Source organism: Schistocerca piceifrons, chromosome 1 (genome assembly GCF_021461385.2).
Source record: "Schistocerca piceifrons isolate TAMUIC-IGC-003096 chromosome 1, iqSchPice1.1, whole genome shotgun sequence".
Taxonomy (NCBI): Eukaryota; Metazoa; Arthropoda; class Insecta; order Orthoptera; family Acrididae; genus Schistocerca; species Schistocerca piceifrons.
This window is the reverse complement of record NC_060138.1, coordinates 456,939,177-456,956,986: the sequence shown is the minus strand read 5'-3', so window position 1 is coordinate 456,956,986 and position 17,810 is coordinate 456,939,177. Positions and strand designations below refer to the sequence as shown.

The following is a 17,810-nucleotide window of genomic DNA, read 5'->3' as shown; positions in this document are numbered from 1 at the left end:
GTTCGTCTCCACGAAATGCGTCCGGAGCACGCCGTTCTATAACGCGAGAGAGTGGATTTTTTACAGTTGTCGTCAGTTAACCGTGGGCGGCTGCTGCGTTCGCTGGAAAGAGCACTTCCGTCGTTATCCGGTTTGGTCTAGTGGCTAGGATACCTGGCTCTCAACGAGGAGGCCCGGGTTCGATTCCCGGTACCGGACTTGCGCGTTTTTCTTGCTCCTCCTATGCGACTTGTCTCGACTTTGCTCGACTGACGCTACGCTGACGCGTGCAGAAAGCTACGTTAAGTATGACTCGCGGCAACACCTGACGGCGAGAGAGATGCGGCGTCTATCCACTTGTTATCGAGCCACATACCGGTACCTGTAGTCAAGAGGCTTGGAGGACTGCAAGACATTGCCACGGAGGTGAATGCAGCTAACCACTGTAGTTAGAGTCCTGACAGCGCAGGCACGTTCATTTGCTCGTATACATGTGATGGAGACCGTGTCTGACACTGCTGTGGCGTACACCTTGGCCTAGGCTTTGCTGGGTATCGCCACTTGCATTGCAGCCAGCTGCCTTCGCGGGCGCCTCCGTGGCCATGGCCGTGATCGTCTAGTGGTTAGGACATTGCGTTGTGGCCGCAATAACCCAGGTTCGAATCCTGGTCACGGCAATTTTGAAAGTTTTGCCTTGCTGCCGTTGCAATGGCGAGTACTCGAAATGACAGTACTCTCTTGATTTTTTCACTCGTGTTCCGCAGGCCGCAGTTAGCACTACCACTTCATCCCCAACACGTAATGTCGCCTCCCAGAGCGCAGACGTCCGCTGCTCTCTGTAGTCGAAAAGGGCAGTCGTTTGAAGTGCGATGGATGAGCAGCCAGCCCCAGCAGAACAGGAAGCTGTGACGTGCACTGTTTCTACAAATGCTAGGAACACTGGCGCACCAAGCAGCGCATGTAGCGTGGCCGAGCGCTTTAAGGCGCTGGTTTAAGGCACCAGTCTCTCTGTAGGCGCGGTTTCGAATCCCGTAGCTGCCGGGGGTTTTGATGTGATCGCGTTAACCTGCCGCTTTTCCTTCAAGTGTAACCTCCTTGAGCTCACATATGTTTGATACATGGAGCATTCTAACTCCGTCTGACAGTTACAGCTACGATACTTTAGTGGTTAAGGAAAGCCCAGGTTCGAAACCTGGTCACGGCACGAAAACGTCTCTTGACGCTGTCTCCTTAACTGCGACAGCTACAGACAAGTGGCGTCGCTACCATACGGCGGGCACGGCTTTTTCTTGCGTTGGATGGCCTAAAGAGACGCTTCCAGTGGGAGAGCAGTGGAAATACATGGCACGGCGATTGCCAAGATACTTCCATTTCGAAGTGATCTTTGTAGTACAAACGAAACGTTTTGCCGCTGCTGATCCAACGGTAACGTGGCCGAGCGGTCTAAGGCGCTGGTTTTAGGCACCAGTCTCTCCGGAGGCGTGGGTTCGAATCCCACCGTTGCCACTTTTTACGTCTCATTTTTGTGCCGTTGCGGTGTGTTCTCGTGGGGTAGGACGCAGCTCTTGTGACGCGCGTGTTGTGTAGGTAGCGTGGCCGAGCGCTCTAAGGCGCTGGTTTCAGGCACCATTCTCTTCGGAGGCGTGGGTTCCAATCCCACAGCTGCCGAACGTGTAATGTTTCCTGTGTCGAAGGCAGATGCACTCATTACCCGCAAAGGAAACAACACAACAACGCGTGAGCGTCTGCTTGGTGAATTGTCGTAGAACAGTGCGTGGTGCAACGACAGGATTTGTAGGCACCTTTTGCTCTCATCATTGCTGGCGTTCGTCTCCACGAAATGCGTCCGGAGCACGCCGTTCTATAACGCGAGAGAGTGGATTTTTTACAGTTGTCGTCAGTTAACCGTGGGCGGCTGCTGCGTTCGCTGGAAAGAGCACTTCCGTCGTTATCCGGTTTGGTCTAGTGGCTAGGATACCTGGCTCTCAACGAGGAGGCCCGGGTTCGATTCCCGGTACCGGACTTGCGCGTTTTTCTTGCTCCTCCTATGCGACTTGTCTCGACTTTGCTCGACTGACGCTACGCTGACGCGTGCAGAAAGCTACGTTAAGTATGACTCGCGGCAACACCTGACGGCGAGAGAGATGCGGCGTCCATCCACTTGTTATCGAGCCACATACCGGTACCTGTAGTCAAGAGGCTTGGAGGACTGCAAGACATTGCCACGGAGGTGAATGCAGCTAACCACTGTAGTTAGAGTCCTGACAGCGCAGGCACGTTCATTTGCTCGTATACATGTGATGGAGACCGTGTCTGACACTGCTGTGGCGTACACCTTGGCCTAGGCTTTGCTGGGTATCGCCACTTGCATTGCAGCCAGCTGCCTTCGCGGGCGCCTCCGTGGCCATGGCCGTGATCGTCTAGTGGTTAGGACATTGCGTTGTGGCCGCAATAACCCAGGTTCGAATCCTGGTCACGGCAATTTTGAAAGTTTTGCCTTGCTGCCGTTGCAATGGCGAGTACTCGAAATGACAGTACTCTCTTGATTTTTTCACTCGTGTTCCGCAGGCCGCAGTTAGCACTACCACTTCATCCCCAACACGTAATGTCGCCTCCCAGAGCGCAGACGTCCGCTGCTCTCTGTAGTCGAAAAGGGCAGTCGTTTGAAGTGCGATGGATGAGCAGCCAGCCCCAGCAGAACAGGAAGCTGTGGCGTGCACTGTTTCTACAAATGCTAGGAACACTGGCGCACCAAGCAGCGCATGTAGCGTGGCCGAGCGCTTTAAGGCGCTGGTTTAAGGCACCAGTCTCTCTGTAGGCGCGGTTTCGAATCCCGTAGCTGCCGGGGGTTTTGATGTGATCGCGTTAACCTGCCGCTTTTCCTTCAAGTGTAACCTCCTTGAGCTCACATATGTTTGATACATGGAGCATTCTAACTCCGTCTGACAGTTACAGCTACGATACTTTAGTGGTTAAGGAAAGCCCAGGTTCGAAACCTGGTCACGGCACGAAAACGTCTCTTGACGCTGTCTCCTTAACTGCGACAGCTACAGACAAGTGGCGTCGCTACCATACGGCGGGCACGGCTTTTTCTTGCGTTGGATGGCCTAAAGAGACGCTTCCAGTGGGAGAGCAGTGGAAATACATGGCACGGCGATTGCCAAGATACTTCCATTTCGAAGTGATCTTTGTAGTACAAATGAAACGTTTTGCCGCTGCTGATCCAACGGTAACGTGGCCGAGCGGTCTAAGGCGCTGGTTTTAGGCACCAGTCTCTCCGGAGGCGTGGGTTCGAATCCCACCGTTGCCACTTTTTACGTCTCATTTTTGTGCCGTTGCGGTGTGTTCTCGTGGGGTAGGACGCAGCTCTTGTGACGCGCGTGTTGTGTAGGTAGCGTGGCCGAGCGGTCTAAGGCGCTGGTTTCAGGCACCATTCTCTTCGGAGGCGTGGGTTCCAATCCCACAGCTGCCGAACGTGTAATGTTTCCTGTGTCGAAGGCAGATGCACTCATTACCCGCAAAGGAAACAACACAACAACGCGTGAGCGTCTGCTTGGTGAATTGTCGTAGAACAGTGCGTGGTGCAACGACAGGATTTGTAGGCACCTTTTGCTCTCATCATTGCTGGCGTTCGTCTCCACGAAATGCGTCCGGAGCACGCCGTTCTATAACGCGAGAGAGTGGATTTTTTACAGTTGTCGTCAGTTAACCGTGGGCGGCTGCTGCGTTCGCTGGAAAGAGCACTTCCGTCGTTATCCGGTTTGGTCTAGTGGCTAGGATACCTGGCTCTCAACGAGGAGGCCCGGGTTCGATTCCCGGTACCGGACTTGCGCGTTTTTCTTGCTCCTCCTATGCGACTTGTCTCGACTTTGCTCGACTGACGCTACGCTGACGCGTGCAGAAAGCTACGTTAAGTATGACTCGCGGCAACACCTGACGGCGAGAGAGATGCGGCGTCCATCCACTTGTTATCGAGCCACATACCGGTACCTGTAGTCAAGAGGCTTGGAGGACTGCAAGACATTGCCACGGAGGTGAATGCAGCTAACCACTGTAGTTAGAGTCCTGACAGCGCAGGCACGTTCATTTGCTCGTATACATGTGATGGAGACCGTGTCTGACACTGCTGTGGCGTACACCTTGGCCTAGGCTTTGCTGGGTATCGCCACTTGCATTGCAGCCAGCTGCCTTCGCGGGCGCCTCCGTGGCCATGGCCGTGATCGTCTAGTGGTTAGGACATTGCGTTGTGGCCGCAATAACCCAGGTTCGAATCCTGGTCACGGCAATTTTGAAAGTTTTGCCTTGCTGCCGTTGCAATGGCGAGTACTCGAAATGACAGTACTCTCTTGATTTTTTCACTCGTGTTCCGCAGGCCGCAGTTAGCACTACCACTTCATCCCCAACACGTAATGTCGCCTCCCAGAGCGCAGACGTCCGCTGCTCTCTGTAGTCGAAAAGGGCAGTCGTTTGAAGTGCGATGGATGAGCAGCCAGCCCCAGCAGAACAGGAAGCTGTGGCGTGCACTGTTTCTACAAATGCTAGGAACACTGGCGCACCAAGCAGCGCATGTAGCGTGGCCGAGCGCTTTAAGGCGCTGGTTTAAGGCACCAGTCTCTCTGTAGGCGCGGTTTCGAATCCCGTAGCTGCCGGGGGTTTTGATGTGATCGCGTTAACCTGCCGCTTTTCCTTCAAGTGTAACCTCCTTGAGCTCACATATGTTTGATACATGGAGCATTCTAACTCCGTCTGACAGTTACAGCTACGATACTTTAGTGGTTAAGGAAAGCCCAGGTTCGAAACCTGGTCACGGCACGAAAACGTCTCTTGACGCTGTCTCCTTAACTGCGACAGCTACAGACAAGTGGCGTCGCTACCATACGGCGGGCACGGCTTTTTCTTGCGTTGGATGGCCTAAAGAGACGCTTCCAGTGGGAGAGCAGTGGAAATACATGGCACGGCGATTGCCAAGATACTTCCATTTCGAAGTGATCTTTGTAGTACAAACGAAACGTTTTGCCGCTGCTGATCCAACGGTAACGTGGCCGAGCGGTCTAAGGCGCTGGTTTTAGGCACCAGTCTCTCCGGAGGCGTGGGTTCGAATCCCACCGTTGCCACTTTTTACGTCTCATTTTTGTGCCGTTGCGGTGTGTTCTCGTGGGGTAGGACGCAGCTCTTGTGACGCGCGTGTTGTGTAGGTAGCGTGGCCGAGCGGTCTAAGGCGCTGGTTTCAGGCACCATTCTCTTCGGAGGCGTGGGTTCCAATCCCACAGCTGCCGAACGTGTAATGTTTCCTGTGTCGAAGGCAGATGCACTCATTACCCGCAAAGGAAACAACACAACAACGCGTGAGCGTCTGCTTGGTGAATTGTCGTAGAACAGTGCGTGGTGCAACGACAGGATTTGTAGGCACCTTTTGCTCTCATCATTGCTGGCGTTCGTCTCCACGAAATGCGTCCGGAGCACGCCGTTCTATAACGCGAGAGAGTGGATTTTTTACAGTTGTCGTCAGTTAACCGTGGGCGGCTGCTGCGTTCGCTGGAAAGAGCACTTCCGTCGTTATCCGGTTTGGTCTAGTGGCTAGGATACCTGGCTCTCAACGAGGAGGCCCGGGTTCGATTCCCGGTACCGGACTTGCGCGTTTTTCTTGCTCCTCCTATGCGACTTGTCTCGACTTTGCTCGACTGACGCTACGCTGACGCGTGCAGAAAGCTACGTTAAGTATGACTCGCGGCAACACCTGACGGCGAGAGAGATGCGGCGTCCATCCACTTGTTATCGAGCCACATACCGGTACCTGTAGTCAAGAGGCTTGGAGGACTGCAAGACATTGCCACGGAGGTGAATGCAGCTAACCACTGTAGTTAGAGTCCTGACAGCGCAGGCACGTTCATTTGCTCGTATACATGTGATGGAGACCGTGTCTGACACTGCTGTGGCGTACACCTTGGCCTAGGCTTTGCTGGGTATCGCCACTTGCATTGCAGCCAGCTGCCTTCGCGGGCGCCTCCGTGGCCATGGCCGTGATCGTCTAGTGGTTAGGACATTGCGTTGTGGCCGCAATAACCCAGGTTCGAATCCTGGTCACGGCAATTTTGAAAGTTTTGCCTTGCTGCCGTTGCAATGGCGAGTACTCGAAATGACAGTACTCTCTTGATTTTTTCACTCGTGTTCCGCAGGCCGCAGTTAGCACTACCACTTCATCCCCAACACGTAATGTCGCCTCCCAGAGCGCAGACGTCCGCTGCTCTCTGTAGTCGAAAAGGGCAGTCGTTTGAAGTGCGATGGATGAGCAGCCAGCCCCAGCAGAACAGGAAGCTGTGGCGTGCACTGTTTCTACAAATGCTAGGAACACTGGCGCACCAAGCAGCGCATGTAGCGTGGCCGAGCGCTTTAAGGCGCTGGTTTAAGGCACCAGTCTCTCTGTAGGCGCGGTTTCGAATCCCGTAGCTGCCGGGGGTTTTGATGTGATCGCGTTAACCTGCCGCTTTTCCTTCAAGTGTAACCTCCTTGAGCTCACATATGTTTGATACATGGAGCATTCTAACTCCGTCTGACAGTTACAGCTACGATACTTTAGTGGTTAAGGAAAGCCCAGGTTCGAAACCTGGTCACGGCACGAAAACGTCTCTTGACGCTGTCTCCTTAACTGCGACAGCTACAGACAAGTGGCGTCGCTACCATACGGCGGGCACGGCTTTTTCTTGCGTTGGATGGCCTAAAGAGACGCTTCCAGTGGGAGAGCAGTGGAAATACATGGCACGGCGATTGCCAAGATACTTCCATTTCGAAGTGATCTTTGTAGTACAAACGAAACGTTTTGCCGCTGCTGATCCAACGGTAACGTGGCCGAGCGGTCTAAGGCGCTGGTTTTAGGCACCAGTCTCTCCGGAGGCGTGGGTTCGAATCCCACCGTTGCCACTTTTTACGTCTCATTTTTGTGCCGTTGCGGTGTGTTCTCGTGGGGTAGGACGCAGCTCTTGTGACGCGCGTGTTGTGTAGGTAGCGTGGCCGAGCGGTCTAAGGCGCTGGTTTCAGGCACCATTCTCTTCGGAGGCGTGGGTTCCAATCCCACAGCTGCCGAACGTGTAATGTTTCCTGTGTCGAAGGCAGATGCACTCATTACCCGCAAAGGAAACAACACAACAACGCGTGAGCGTCTGCTTGGTGAATTGTCGTAGAACAGTGCGTGGTGCAACGACAGGATTTGTAGGCACCTTTTGCTCTCATCATTGCTGGCGTTCGTCTCCACGAAATGCGTCCGGAGCACGCCGTTCTATAACGCGAGAGAGTGGATTTTTTACAGTTGTCGTCAGTTAACCGTGGGCGGCTGCTGCGTTCGCTGGAAAGAGCACTTCCGTCGTTATCCGGTTTGGTCTAGTGGCTAGGATACCTGGCTCTCAACGAGGAGGCCCGGGTTCGATTCCCGGTACCGGACTTGCGCGTTTTTCTTGCTCCTCCTATGCGACTTGTCTCGACTTTGCTCGACTGACGCTACGCTGACGCGTGCAGAAAGCTACGTTAAGTATGACTCGCGGCAACAACTGACGGCGAGAGAGATGCGGCGTCTATCCACTTGTTATCGAGCCACATACCGGTACCTGTAGTCAAGAGGCTTGGAGGACTGCAAGACATTGCCACGGAGGTGAATGCAGCTAACCACTGTAGTTAGAGTCCTGACAGCGCAGGCACGTTCATTTGCTCGTATACATGTGATGGAGACCGTGTCTGACACTGCTGTGGCGTACACCTTGGCCTAGGCTTTGCTGGGTATCGCCACTTGCATTGCAGCCAGCTGCCTTCGCGGGCGCCTCCGTGGCCATGGCCGTGATCGTCTAGTGGTTAGGACATTGCGTTGTGGCCGCAATAACCCAGGTTCGAATCCTGGTCACGGCAATTTTGAAAGTTTTGCCTTGCTGCCGTTGCAATGGCGAGTACTCGAAATGACAGTACTCTCTTGATTTTTTCACTCGTGTTCCGCAGGCCGCAGTTAGCACTACCACTTCATCCCCAACACGTAATGTCGCCTCCCAGAGCGCAGACGTCCGCTGCTCTCTGTAGTCGAAAAGGGCAGTCGTTTGAAGTGCGATGGATGAGCAGCCAGCCCCAGCAGAACAGGAAGCTGTGACGTGCACTGTTTCTACAAATGCTAGGAACACTGGCGCACCAAGCAGCGCATGTAGCGTGGCCGAGCGCTTTAAGGCGCTGGTTTAAGGCACCAGTCTCTCTGTAGGCGCGGTTTCGAATCCCGTAGCTGCCGGGGGTTTTGATGTGATCGCGTTAACCTGCCGCTTTTCCTTCAAGTGTAACCTCCTTGAGCTCACATATGTTTGATACATGGAGCATTCTAACTCCGTCTGACAGTTACAGCTACGATACTTTAGTGGTTAAGGAAAGCCCAGGTTCGAAACCTGGTCACGGCACGAAAACGTCTCTTGACGCTGTCTCCTTAACTGCGACAGCTACAGACAAGTGGCGTCGCTACCATACGGCGGGCACGGCTTTTTCTTGCGTTGGATGGCCTAAAGAGACGCTTCCAGTGGGAGAGCAGTGGAAATACATGGCACGGCGATTGCCAAGATACTTCCATTTCGAAGTGATCTTTGTAGTACAAACGAAACGTTTTGCCGCTGCTGATCCAACGGTAACGTGGCCGAGCGGTCTAAGGCGCTGGTTTTAGGCACCAGTCTCTCCGGAGGCGTGGGTTCGAATCCCACCGTTGCCACTTTTTACGTCTCATTTTTGTGCCGTTGCGGTGTGTTCTCGTGGGGTAGGACGCAGCTCTTGTGACGCGCGTGTTGTGTAGGTAGCGTGGCCGAGCGCTCTAAGGCGCTGGTTTCAGGCACCATTCTCTTCGGAGGCGTGGGTTCCAATCCCACAGCTGCCGAACGTGTAATGTTTCCTGTGTCGAAGGCAGATGCACTCATTACCCGCAAAGGAAACAACACAACAACGCGTGAGCGTCTGCTTGGTGAATTGTCGTAGAACAGTGCGTGGTGCAACGACAGGATTTGTAGGCACCTTTTGCTCTCATCATTGCTGGCGTTCGTCTCCACGAAATGCGTCCGGAGCACGCCGTTCTATAACGCGAGAGAGTGGATTTTTTACAGTTGTCGTCAGTTAACCGTGGGCGGCTGCTGCGTTCGCTGGAAAGAGCACTTCCGTCGTTATCCGGTTTGGTCTAGTGGCTAGGATACCTGGCTCTCAACGAGGAGGCCCGGGTTCGATTCCCGGTACCGGACTTGCGCGTTTTTCTTGCTCCTCCTATGCGACTTGTCTCGACTTTGCTCGACTGACGCTACGCTGACGCGTGCAGAAAGCTACGTTAAGTATGACTCGCGGCAACACCTGACGGCGAGAGAGATGCGGCGTCCATCCACTTGTTATCGAGCCACATACCGGTACCTGTAGTCAAGAGGCTTGGAGGACTGCAAGACATTGCCACGGAGGTGAATGCAGCTAACCACTGTAGTTAGAGTCCTGACAGCGCAGGCACGTTCATTTGCTCGTATACATGTGATGGAGACCGTGTCTGACACTGCTGTGGCGTACACCTTGGCCTAGGCTTTGCTGGGTATCGCCACTTGCATTGCAGCCAGCTGCCTTCGCGGGCGCCTCCGTGGCCATGGCCGTGATCGTCTAGTGGTTAGGACATTGCGTTGTGGCCGCAATAACCCAGGTTCGAATCCTGGTCACGGCAATTTTGAAAGTTTTGCCTTGCTGCCGTTGCAATGGCGAGTACTCGAAATGACAGTACTCTCTTGATTTTTTCACTCGTGTTCCGCAGGCCGCAGTTAGCACTACCACTTCATCCCCAACACGTAATGTCGCCTCCCAGAGCGCAGACGTCCGCTGCTCTCTGTAGTCGAAAAGGGCAGTCGTTTGAAGTGCGATGGATGAGCAGCCAGCCCCAGCAGAACAGGAAGCTGTGACGTGCACTGTTTCTACAAATGCTAGGAACACTGGCGCACCAAGCAGCGCATGTAGCGTGGCCGAGCGCTTTAAGGCGCTGGTTTAAGGCACCAGTCTCTCTGTAGGCGCGGTTTCGAATCCCGTAGCTGCCGGGGGTTTTGATGTGATCGCGTTAACCTGCCGCTTTTCCTTCAAGTGTAACCTCCTTGAGCTCACATATGTTTGATACATGGAGCATTCTAACTCCGTCTGACAGTTACAGCTACGATACTTTAGTGGTTAAGGAAAGCCCAGGTTCGAAACCTGGTCACGGCACGAAAACGTCTCTTGACGCTGTCTCCTTAACTGCGACAGCTACAGACAAGTGGCGTCGCTACCATACGGCGGGCACGGCTTTTTCTTGCGTTGGATGGCCTAAAGAGACGCTTCCAGTGGGAGAGCAGTGGAAATACATGGCACGGCGATTGCCAAGATACTTCCATTTCGAAGTGATCTTTGTAGTACAAACGAAACGTTTTGCCGCTGCTGATCCAACGGTAACGTGGCCGAGCGGTCTAAGGCGCTGGTTTTAGGCACCAGTCTCTCCGGAGGCGTGGGTTCGAATCCCACCGTTGCCACTTTTTACGTCTCATTTTTGTGCCGTTGCGGTGTGTTCTCGTGGGGTAGGACGCAGCTCTTGTGACGCGCGTGTTGTGTAGGTAGCGTGGCCGAGCGCTCTAAGGCGCTGGTTTCAGGCACCATTCTCTTCGGAGGCGTGGGTTCCAATCCCACAGCTGCCGAACGTGTAATGTTTCCTGTGTCGAAGGCAGATGCACTCATTACCCGCAAAGGAAACAACACAACAACGCGTGAGCGTCTGCTTGGTGAATTGTCGTAGAACAGTGCGTGGTGCAACGACAGGATTTGTAGGCACCTTTTGCTCTCATCATTGCTGGCGTTCGTCTCCACGAAATGCGTCCGGAGCACGCCGTTCTATAACGCGAGAGAGTGGATTTTTTACAGTTGTCGTCAGTTAACCGTGGGCGGCTGCTGCGTTCGCTGGAAAGAGCACTTCCGTCGTTATCCGGTTTGGTCTAGTGGCTAGGATACCTGGCTCTCAACGAGGAGGCCCGGGTTCGATTCCCGGTACCGGACTTGCGCGTTTTTCTTGCTCCTCCTATGCGACTTGTCTCGACTTTGCTCGACTGACGCTACGCTGACGCGTGCAGAAAGCTACGTTAAGTATGACTCGCGGCAACAACTGACGGCGAGAGAGATGCGGCGTCTATCCACTTGTTATCGAGCCACATACCGGTACCTGTAGTCAAGAGGCTTGGAGGACTGCAAGACATTGCCACGGAGGTGAATGCAGCTAACCACTGTAGTTAGAGTCCTGACAGCGCAGGCACGTTCATTTGCTCGTATACATGTGATGGAGACCGTGTCTGACACTGCTGTGGCGTACACCTTGGCCTAGGCTTTGCTGGGTATCGCCACTTGCATTGCAGCCAGCTGCCTTCGCGGGCGCCTCCGTGGCCATGGCCGTGATCGTCTAGTGGTTAGGACATTGCGTTGTGGCCGCAATAACCCAGGTTCGAATCCTGGTCACGGCAATTTTGAAAGTTTTGCCTTGCTGCCGTTGCAATGGCGAGTACTCGAAATGACAGTACTCTCTTGATTTTTTCACTCGTGTTCCGCAGGCCGCAGTTAGCACTACCACTTCATCCCCAACACGTAATGTCGCCTCCCAGAGCGCAGACGTCCGCTGCTCTCTGTAGTCGAAAAGGGCAGTCGTTTGAAGTGCGATGGATGAGCAGCCAGCCCCAGCAGAACAGGAAGCTGTGGCGTGCACTGTTTCTACAAATGCTAGGAACACTGGCGCACCAAGCAGCGCATGTAGCGTGGCCGAGCGCTTTAAGGCGCTGGTTTAAGGCACCAGTCTCTCTGTAGGCGCGGTTTCGAATCCCGTAGCTGCCGGGGGTTTTGATGTGATCGCGTTAACCTGCCGCTTTTCCTTCAAGTGTAACCTCCTTGAGCTCACATATGTTTGATACATGGAGCATTCTAACTCCGTCTGACAGTTACAGCTACGATACTTTAGTGGTTAAGGAAAGCCCAGGTTCGAAACCTGGTCACGGCACGAAAACGTCTCTTGACGCTGTCTCCTTAACTGCGACAGCTACAGACAAGTGGCGTCGCTACCATACGGCGGGCACGGCTTTTTCTTGCGTTGGATGGCCTAAAGAGACGCTTCCAGTGGGAGAGCAGTGGAAATACATGGCACGGCGATTGCCAAGATACTTCCATTTCGAAGTGATCTTTGTAGTACAAACGAAACGTTTTGCCGCTGCTGATCCAACGGTAACGTGGCCGAGCGGTCTAAGGCGCTGGTTTTAGGCACCAGTCTCTCCGGAGGCGTGGGTTCGAATCCCACCGTTGCCACTTTTTACGTCTCATTTTTGTGCCGTTGCGGTGTGTTCTCGTGGGGTAGGACGCAGCTCTTGTGACGCGCGTGTTGTGTAGGTAGCGTGGCCGAGCGGTCTAAGGCGCTGGTTTCAGGCACCATTCTCTTCGGAGGCGTGGGTTCCAATCCCACAGCTGCCGAACGTGTAATGTTTCCTGTGTCGAAGGCAGATGCACTCATTACCCGCAAAGGAAACAACACAACAACGCGTGAGCGTCTGCTTGGTGAATTGTCGTAGAACAGTGCGTGGTGCAACGACAGGATTTGTAGGCACCTTTTGCTCTCATCATTGCTGGCGTTCGTCTCCACGAAATGCGTCCGGAGCACGCCGTTCTATAACGCGAGAGAGTGGATTTTTTACAGTTGTCGTCAGTTAACCGTGGGCGGCTGCTGCGTTCGCTGGAAAGAGCACTTCCGTCGTTATCCGGTTTGGTCTAGTGGCTAGGATACCTGGCTCTCAACGAGGAGGCCCGGGTTCGATTCCCGGTACCGGACTTGCGCGTTTTTCTTGCTCCTCCTATGCGACTTGTCTCGACTTTGCTCGACTGACGCTACGCTGACGCGTGCAGAAAGCTACGTTAAGTATGACTCGCGGCAACACCTGACGGCGAGAGAGATGCGGCGTCTATCCACTTGTTATCGAGCCACATACCGGTACCTGTAGTCAAGAGGCTTGGAGGACTGCAAGACATTGCCACGGAGGTGAATGCAGCTAACCACTGTAGTTAGAGTCCTGACAGCGCAGGCACGTTCATTTGCTCGTATACATGTGATGGAGACCGTGTCTGACACTGCTGTGGCGTACACCTTGGCCTAGGCTTTGCTGGGTATCGCCACTTGCATTGCAGCCAGCTGCCTTCGCGGGCGCCTCCGTGGCCATGGCCGTGATCGTCTAGTGGTTAGGACATTGCGTTGTGGCCGCAATAACCCAGGTTCGAATCCTGGTCACGGCAATTTTGAAAGTTTTGCCTTGCTGCCGTTGCAATGGCGAGTACTCGAAATGACAGTACTCTCTTGATTTTTTCACTCGTGTTCCGCAGGCCGCAGTTAGCACTACCACTTCATCCCCAACACGTAATGTCGCCTCCCAGAGCGCAGACGTCCGCTGCTCTCTGTAGTCGAAAAGGGCAGTCGTTTGAAGTGCGATGGATGAGCAGCCAGCCCCAGCAGAACAGGAAGCTGTGGCGTGCACTGTTTCTACAAATGCTAGGAACACTGGCGCACCAAGCAGCGCATGTAGCGTGGCCGAGCGCTTTAAGGCGCTGGTTTAAGGCACCAGTCTCTCTGTAGGCGCGGTTTCGAATCCCGTAGCTGCCGGGGGTTTTGATGTGATCGCGTTAACCTGCCGCTTTTCCTTCAAGTGTAACCTCCTTGAGCTCACATATGTTTGATACATGGAGCATTCTAACTCCGTCTGACAGTTACAGCTACGATACTTTAGTGGTTAAGGAAAGCCCAGGTTCGAAACCTGGTCACGGCACGAAAACGTCTCTTGACGCTGTCTCCTTAACTGCGACAGCTACAGACAAGTGGCGTCGCTACCATACGGCGGGCACGGCTTTTTCTTGCGTTGGATGGCCTAAAGAGACGCTTCCAGTGGGAGAGCAGTGGAAATACATGGCACGGCGATTGCCAAGATACTTCCATTTCGAAGTGATCTTTGTAGTACAAACGAAACGTTTTGCCGCTGCTGATCCAACGGTAACGTGGCCGAGCGGTCTAAGGCGCTGGTTTTAGGCACCAGTCTCTCCGGAGGCGTGGGTTCGAATCCCACCGTTGCCACTTTTTACGTCTCATTTTTGTGCCGTTGCGGTGTGTTCTCGTGGGGTAGGACGCAGCTCTTGTGACGCGCGTGTTGTGTAGGTAGCGTGGCCGAGCGCTCTAAGGCGCTGGTTTCAGGCACCATTCTCTTCGGAGGCGTGGGTTCCAATCCCACAGCTGCCGAACGTGTAATGTTTCCTGTGTCGAAGGCAGATGCACTCATTACCCGCAAAGGAAACAACACAACAACGCGTGAGCGTCTGCTTGGTGAATTGTCGTAGAACAGTGCGTGGTGCAACGACAGGATTTGTAGGCACCTTTTGCTCTCATCATTGCTGGCGTTCGTCTCCACGAAATGCGTCCGGAGCACGCCGTTCTATAACGCGAGAGAGTGGATTTTTTACAGTTGTCGTCAGTTAACCGTGGGCGGCTGCTGCGTTCGCTGGAAAGAGCACTTCCGTCGTTATCCGGTTTGGTCTAGTGGCTAGGATACCTGGCTCTCAACGAGGAGGCCCGGGTTCGATTCCCGGTACCGGACTTGCGCGTTTTTCTTGCTCCTCCTATGCGACTTGTCTCGACTTTGCTCGACTGACGCTACGCTGACGCGTGCAGAAAGCTACGTTAAGTATGACTCGCGGCAACAACTGACGGCGAGAGAGATGCGGCGTCTATCCACTTGTTATCGAGCCACATACCGGTACCTGTAGTCAAGAGGCTTGGAGGACTGCAAGACATTGCCACGGAGGTGAATGCAGCTAACCACTGTAGTTAGAGTCCTGACAGCGCAGGCACGTTCATTTGCTCGTATACATGTGATGGAGACCGTGTCTGACACTGCTGTGGCGTACACCTTGGCCTAGGCTTTGCTGGGTATCGCCACTTGCATTGCAGCCAGCTGCCTTCGCGGGCGCCTCCGTGGCCATGGCCGTGATCGTCTAGTGGTTAGGACATTGCGTTGTGGCCGCAATAACCCAGGTTCGAATCCTGGTCACGGCAATTTTGAAAGTTTTGCCTTGCTGCCGTTGCAATGGCGAGTACTCGAAATGACAGTACTCTCTTGATTTTTTCACTCGTGTTCCGCAGGCCGCAGTTAGCACTACCACTTCATCCCCAACACGTAATGTCGCCTCCCAGAGCGCAGACGTCCGCTGCTCTCTGTAGTCGAAAAGGGCAGTCGTTTGAAGTGCGATGGATGAGCAGCCAGCCCCAGCAGAACAGGAAGCTGTGGCGTGCACTGTTTCTACAAATGCTAGGAACACTGGCGCACCAAGCAGCGCATGTAGCGTGGCCGAGCGCTTTAAGGCGCTGGTTTAAGGCACCAGTCTCTCTGTAGGCGCGGTTTCGAATCCCGTAGCTGCCGGGGGTTTTGATGTGATCGCGTTAACCTGCCGCTTTTCCTTCAAGTGTAACCTCCTTGAGCTCACATATGTTTGATACATGGAGCATTCTAACTCCGTCTGACAGTTACAGCTACGATACTTTAGTGGTTAAGGAAAGCCCAGGTTCGAAACCTGGTCACGGCACGAAAACGTCTCTTGACGCTGTCTCCTTAACTGCGACAGCTACAGACAAGTGGCGTCGCTACCATACGGCGGGCACGGCTTTTTCTTGCGTTGGATGGCCTAAAGAGACGCTTCCAGTGGGAGAGCAGTGGAAATACATGGCACGGCGATTGCCAAGATACTTCCATTTCGAAGTGATCTTTGTAGTACAAACGAAACGTTTTGCCGCTGCTGATCCAACGGTAACGTGGCCGAGCGGTCTAAGGCGCTGGTTTTAGGCACCAGTCTCTCCGGAGGCGTGGGTTCGAATCCCACCGTTGCCACTTTTTACGTCTCATTTTTGTGCCGTTGCGGTGTGTTCTCGTGGGGTAGGACGCAGCTCTTGTGACGCGCGTGTTGTGTAGGTAGCGTGGCCGAGCGGTCTAAGGCGCTGGTTTCAGGCACCATTCTCTTCGGAGGCGTGGGTTCCAATAAAACAGCTGCCGAACGTGTAATGTTTCCTGTGTCGAAGGCAGATGCACTCATTACCCGCAAAGGAAACAACACAACAACGCGTGAGCGTCTGCTTGGTGAATTGTCATAGAACAGTGCGTGGTGCAACGACAGGATTTGTAGGCACCTTTTGCTCTCATCATTGCTGGCGTTCGTCTCCACGAAATGCGTCCGGAGCACGCCGTTCTATAACGCGAGAGAGTGGATTTTTTACAGTTGTCGTCAGTTAACCGTGGGCGGCTGCTGCGTTCGCTGGAAAGAGCACTTCCGTCGTTATCCGGTTTGGTCTAGTGGCTAGGATACCTGGCTCTCAACGAGGAGGCCCGGGTTCGATTCCCGGTACCGGACTTGCGCGTTTTTCTTGCTCCTCCTATGCGACTTGTCTCGACTTTGCTCGACTGACGCTACGCTGACGCGTGCAGAAAGCTACGTTAAGTATGACTCGCGGCAACACCTGACGGCGAGAGAGATGCGGCGTCTATCCACTTGTTATCGAGCCACATACCGGTACCTGTAGTCAAGAGGCTTGGAGGACTGCAAGACATTGCCACGGAGGTGAATGCAGCTAACCACTGTAGTTAGAGTCCTGACAGCGCAGGCACGTTCATTTGCTCGTATACATGTGATGGAGACCGTGTCTGACACTGCTGTGGCGTACACCTTGGCCTAGGCTTTGCTGGGTATCGCCACTTGCATTGCAGCCAGCTGCCTTCGCAGGCGCCTCCGTGGCCATGGCCGTGATCGTCTAGTGGTTAGGACATTGCGTTGTGGCCGCAATAACCCAGGTTCGAATCCTGGTCACGGCAATTTTGAAAGTTTTGCCTTGCTGCCGTTGCAATGGCGAGTACTCGAAATGACAGTACTCTCTTGATTTTTTCACTCGTGTTCCGCAGGCCGCAGTTAGCACTACCACTTCATCCCCAACACGTAATGTCGCCTCCCAGAGCGCAGACGTCCGCTGCTCTCTGTAGTCGAAAAGGGCAGTCGTTTGAAGTGCGATGGATGAGCAGCCAGTCCCAGCAGAACAGGAAGCTGTGGCGTGCACTGTTTCTACAAATGCTAGGAACACTGGCGCACCAAGCAGCGCATGTAGCGTGGCCGAGCGCTTTAAGGCGCTGGTTTAAGGCACCAGTCTCTCTGTAGGCGCGGTTTCGAATCCCGTAGCTGCCGGGGGTTTTGATGTGATCGCGTTAACCTGCCGCTTTTCCTTCAAGTGTAACCTCCTTGAGCTCACATATGTTTGATACATGGAGCATTCTAACTCCGTCTGACAGTTACAGCTACGATACTTTAGTGGTTAAGGAAAGCCCAGGTTCGAAACCTGGTCACGGCACGAAAACGTCTCTTGACGCTGTCTCCTTAACTGCGACAGCTACAGACAAGTGGCGTCGCTACCATACGGCGGGCACGGCTTTTTCTTGCGTTGGATGGCCTAAAGAGACGCTTCCAGTGGGAGAGCAGTGGAAATACATGGCACGGCGATTGCCAAGATACTTCCATTTCGAAGTGATCTTTGTAGTACAAACGAAACGTTTTGCCGCTGCTGGTCCAACGGTAACGTGGCCGAGCGGTCTAAGGCGCTGGTTTTAGGCACCAGTCTCTCCGGAGGCGTGGGTTCGAATCCCACCGTTGCCACTTTTTACGTCTCATTTTTGTGCCGTTGCGGTGTGTTCTCGTGGGGTAGGAAGCAGCTCTTGTGACGCGCGTGTTGTGTAGGTAGCGTG

The 17,810-nt window shown here is 53.9% G+C and overlaps 30 non-coding genes across 30 annotated transcripts; all 30 read left to right on the top strand.

The window, feature by feature from the left end:
* The first annotated feature begins 126 nt into the window (after window positions 1-126).
* On the top strand, window positions 127-198 carry Trnae-cuc. The gene has a single exon. It is a non-coding gene; the product is annotated as a tRNA-Glu (tRNA).
* A 386-nt stretch (window positions 199-584) lies between these two features.
* Window positions 585-656, top strand: Trnah-gug. The gene has a single exon. It is a non-coding gene; the product is annotated as a tRNA-His (tRNA).
* A 747-nt stretch (window positions 657-1,403) lies between these two features.
* On the top strand, window positions 1,404-1,485 carry Trnal-uag. Its single transcript has one exon. It is a non-coding gene; the product is annotated as a tRNA-Leu (tRNA).
* A 445-nt stretch (window positions 1,486-1,930) lies between these two features.
* Window positions 1,931-2,002, top strand: Trnae-cuc. The gene has a single exon. It is a non-coding gene; the product is annotated as a tRNA-Glu (tRNA).
* A 386-nt stretch (window positions 2,003-2,388) lies between these two features.
* Trnah-gug lies at window positions 2,389-2,460 on the top strand. Its single transcript has one exon. It is a non-coding gene; the product is annotated as a tRNA-His (tRNA).
* Window positions 2,461-3,207: 747 nt separating this feature from the next.
* Window positions 3,208-3,289, top strand: Trnal-uag. Its single transcript has one exon. It is a non-coding gene; the product is annotated as a tRNA-Leu (tRNA).
* A 445-nt stretch (window positions 3,290-3,734) lies between these two features.
* On the top strand, window positions 3,735-3,806 carry Trnae-cuc. Its single transcript has one exon. It is a non-coding gene; the product is annotated as a tRNA-Glu (tRNA).
* A 386-nt stretch (window positions 3,807-4,192) lies between these two features.
* Trnah-gug lies at window positions 4,193-4,264 on the top strand. Its single transcript has one exon. It is a non-coding gene; the product is annotated as a tRNA-His (tRNA).
* A 747-nt stretch (window positions 4,265-5,011) lies between these two features.
* Window positions 5,012-5,093, top strand: Trnal-uag. The gene has a single exon. It is a non-coding gene; the product is annotated as a tRNA-Leu (tRNA).
* A 445-nt stretch (window positions 5,094-5,538) lies between these two features.
* Trnae-cuc lies at window positions 5,539-5,610 on the top strand. Its single transcript has one exon. It is a non-coding gene; the product is annotated as a tRNA-Glu (tRNA).
* Window positions 5,611-5,996: 386 nt separating this feature from the next.
* Window positions 5,997-6,068, top strand: Trnah-gug. Its single transcript has one exon. It is a non-coding gene; the product is annotated as a tRNA-His (tRNA).
* Window positions 6,069-6,815: 747 nt separating this feature from the next.
* On the top strand, window positions 6,816-6,897 carry Trnal-uag. The gene has a single exon. It is a non-coding gene; the product is annotated as a tRNA-Leu (tRNA).
* A 445-nt stretch (window positions 6,898-7,342) lies between these two features.
* Window positions 7,343-7,414, top strand: Trnae-cuc. Its single transcript has one exon. It is a non-coding gene; the product is annotated as a tRNA-Glu (tRNA).
* Window positions 7,415-7,800: 386 nt separating this feature from the next.
* Trnah-gug lies at window positions 7,801-7,872 on the top strand. Its single transcript has one exon. It is a non-coding gene; the product is annotated as a tRNA-His (tRNA).
* A 747-nt stretch (window positions 7,873-8,619) lies between these two features.
* Trnal-uag lies at window positions 8,620-8,701 on the top strand. Its single transcript has one exon. It is a non-coding gene; the product is annotated as a tRNA-Leu (tRNA).
* Window positions 8,702-9,146: 445 nt separating this feature from the next.
* On the top strand, window positions 9,147-9,218 carry Trnae-cuc. The gene has a single exon. It is a non-coding gene; the product is annotated as a tRNA-Glu (tRNA).
* A 386-nt stretch (window positions 9,219-9,604) lies between these two features.
* On the top strand, window positions 9,605-9,676 carry Trnah-gug. Its single transcript has one exon. It is a non-coding gene; the product is annotated as a tRNA-His (tRNA).
* A 747-nt stretch (window positions 9,677-10,423) lies between these two features.
* Window positions 10,424-10,505, top strand: Trnal-uag. Its single transcript has one exon. It is a non-coding gene; the product is annotated as a tRNA-Leu (tRNA).
* A 445-nt stretch (window positions 10,506-10,950) lies between these two features.
* Window positions 10,951-11,022, top strand: Trnae-cuc. The gene has a single exon. It is a non-coding gene; the product is annotated as a tRNA-Glu (tRNA).
* Window positions 11,023-11,408: 386 nt separating this feature from the next.
* Trnah-gug lies at window positions 11,409-11,480 on the top strand. Its single transcript has one exon. It is a non-coding gene; the product is annotated as a tRNA-His (tRNA).
* A 747-nt stretch (window positions 11,481-12,227) lies between these two features.
* Window positions 12,228-12,309, top strand: Trnal-uag. Its single transcript has one exon. It is a non-coding gene; the product is annotated as a tRNA-Leu (tRNA).
* Window positions 12,310-12,754: 445 nt separating this feature from the next.
* On the top strand, window positions 12,755-12,826 carry Trnae-cuc. The gene has a single exon. It is a non-coding gene; the product is annotated as a tRNA-Glu (tRNA).
* A 386-nt stretch (window positions 12,827-13,212) lies between these two features.
* Window positions 13,213-13,284, top strand: Trnah-gug. Its single transcript has one exon. It is a non-coding gene; the product is annotated as a tRNA-His (tRNA).
* Window positions 13,285-14,031: 747 nt separating this feature from the next.
* On the top strand, window positions 14,032-14,113 carry Trnal-uag. Its single transcript has one exon. It is a non-coding gene; the product is annotated as a tRNA-Leu (tRNA).
* Window positions 14,114-14,558: 445 nt separating this feature from the next.
* Trnae-cuc lies at window positions 14,559-14,630 on the top strand. The gene has a single exon. It is a non-coding gene; the product is annotated as a tRNA-Glu (tRNA).
* Window positions 14,631-15,016: 386 nt separating this feature from the next.
* On the top strand, window positions 15,017-15,088 carry Trnah-gug. The gene has a single exon. It is a non-coding gene; the product is annotated as a tRNA-His (tRNA).
* Window positions 15,089-15,835: 747 nt separating this feature from the next.
* On the top strand, window positions 15,836-15,917 carry Trnal-uag. Its single transcript has one exon. It is a non-coding gene; the product is annotated as a tRNA-Leu (tRNA).
* A 445-nt stretch (window positions 15,918-16,362) lies between these two features.
* Window positions 16,363-16,434, top strand: Trnae-cuc. The gene has a single exon. It is a non-coding gene; the product is annotated as a tRNA-Glu (tRNA).
* A 386-nt stretch (window positions 16,435-16,820) lies between these two features.
* On the top strand, window positions 16,821-16,892 carry Trnah-gug. The gene has a single exon. It is a non-coding gene; the product is annotated as a tRNA-His (tRNA).
* Window positions 16,893-17,639: 747 nt separating this feature from the next.
* On the top strand, window positions 17,640-17,721 carry Trnal-uag. The gene has a single exon. It is a non-coding gene; the product is annotated as a tRNA-Leu (tRNA).
* Window positions 17,722-17,810: the final 89 nt, after the last annotated feature.